Consider the following 1,660-nt stretch of genomic DNA (forward strand, 5'->3'; position numbering starts at 1 on the left):
TTATTCAGAGTCAGTCACTTCACTGGGACACAATACAGAAATGAGGTTTGCATAAAACAAATGAACACCTCTTAGAGATTTGTAGGACTCAAAATAAAGGAACTTGATTTGAGTACTGAATAGGAAATATCCATAGGAACTACAACATAATAGATATGGAATTTTGCATACAAGTCTAAGGAAGATAATCAGAATTCAAAACTACTTGAATATTCAGTTTTAGGAGAGTAATGATAAAATGTAGGTATTGTTATTTTTATAAACACACCTTTACAAATTAAAAGCCCACAAGGATACTCTTCAAAAACATTTCAGCTTTCGGGACCAGGCTGAGCAGGAGGCGCCATCATGGGAGTTGACATCTGCCACAACAAGGACCGGAAGGTTCGTCGCAGGGAGCCCAAGAGCCAGGACATCTACCTGAGACTGTTGGTCAAGCTGAACAAGTTTTTGGCAAGACGAACCAATTTCACCTTCAACCAATTTGTGCTGAAGAGGCTGTTCATGAGCCACACCAACCGGCCACCCCTGTCCCTTTCTTGAATGATCTGGAAGATGAAGCTTTCTGGCCAGGAGAACAAGACAGCTGTGGTCATGGGAACCATTCCAGATGATGTGGGGGTTCAGGAGGTGCCCAAGCTGAAGGTGTATGCACTACGCCCGGAGCCGCATCCTCGAGTCTGGGGGCAAGATCCTCACCTTCTACCAGCTGGCTCTGGACTCCCCCAAGGGCTGTGAGGTGTGCAGGCATTTCCGCAAGGCACCTGGAACCCTGCACAGCCGCACCAAACCCTACAGTTCGCTCCAAGGACCCGAAGTTCGAGCATGCCAGGGGCCGGCGGGCCAGCCATGGCAACAGAAATTAACCTCAGAGCCTGCCCTGTTATTAAAAAGATTTTAGATGCCAACAACAACAAAACGTTTAAAAAAGAACAAAGAAAAAATAAATGAAGTGAATCCAAAATAATTTCACAATCAAACACAACCTACGCACTCCATGGCTATATGACAAAGTAAAAAAAAAAACAACATAAGGAAATGGTGAGGAGAGACTGAAGAGAATATTTTTTTCAAGGGGGAAAAAAAAAAAAAAAAACTACCTACATGAAGAAAACCCTAAGCCAAAACACAGTACCAATGAGTTGCTTCTGACTCTTAATGACCCTCTAGGACAAAGGCAAACTACTCCATAGGGTTCGGAGGCTATAAATCTTTATGGAAGCAGATAGCCTCATCTTTCTCTCACAAAGTGGCTGGTGGGCTTGAACTGCTGGTGCTGGGGTTAGCAGCCCAAAGCTTAACCCACAGCATTACCAGGGCTCCTTCCTACATAAAGAGAACAGAGAATCTCTAAATTAATAAGCAAAGTTTTGTTTTGTTTTGTTTTGTTAGTTTTTATTGTGAATTGAGTAATCGTTTACATGGAGGAACATCAGTTTTACAATCATCCTGTCGTATTTGTTCTATTGCAATGATTACAATCCCCTACATGCTTCATCATTCAACAGTATTTGCTTCTATTCCCTCTGTTTGTTTGTTTGTTTGTTTGTTTTTGGATGTGCAACAAAACACTTAGGAATATACAATCATTCAAACAGCCAAAGGGCATACCCTGCAGCCTGCCCTCCCCCTGCCCCTATAGCATACATCCCCTTTCTCT

General features: G+C 42.7%; 1 pseudogene; it reads left to right on the forward strand.

The window, feature by feature from the left end:
* The first annotated feature begins 348 nt into the window (after positions 1-348).
* LOC102822885 lies at positions 349-866 on the forward strand (annotated as a pseudogene).
* The last annotated feature ends 794 nt before the right edge of the window (positions 867-1,660 follow it).

Source organism: Chrysochloris asiatica, unplaced genomic scaffold (assembly GCF_000296735.1).
Source record: "Chrysochloris asiatica unplaced genomic scaffold, ChrAsi1.0 scaffold00159, whole genome shotgun sequence".
In the NCBI taxonomy this organism is placed as follows: domain Eukaryota; kingdom Metazoa; phylum Chordata; class Mammalia; order Afrosoricida; family Chrysochloridae; genus Chrysochloris; species Chrysochloris asiatica.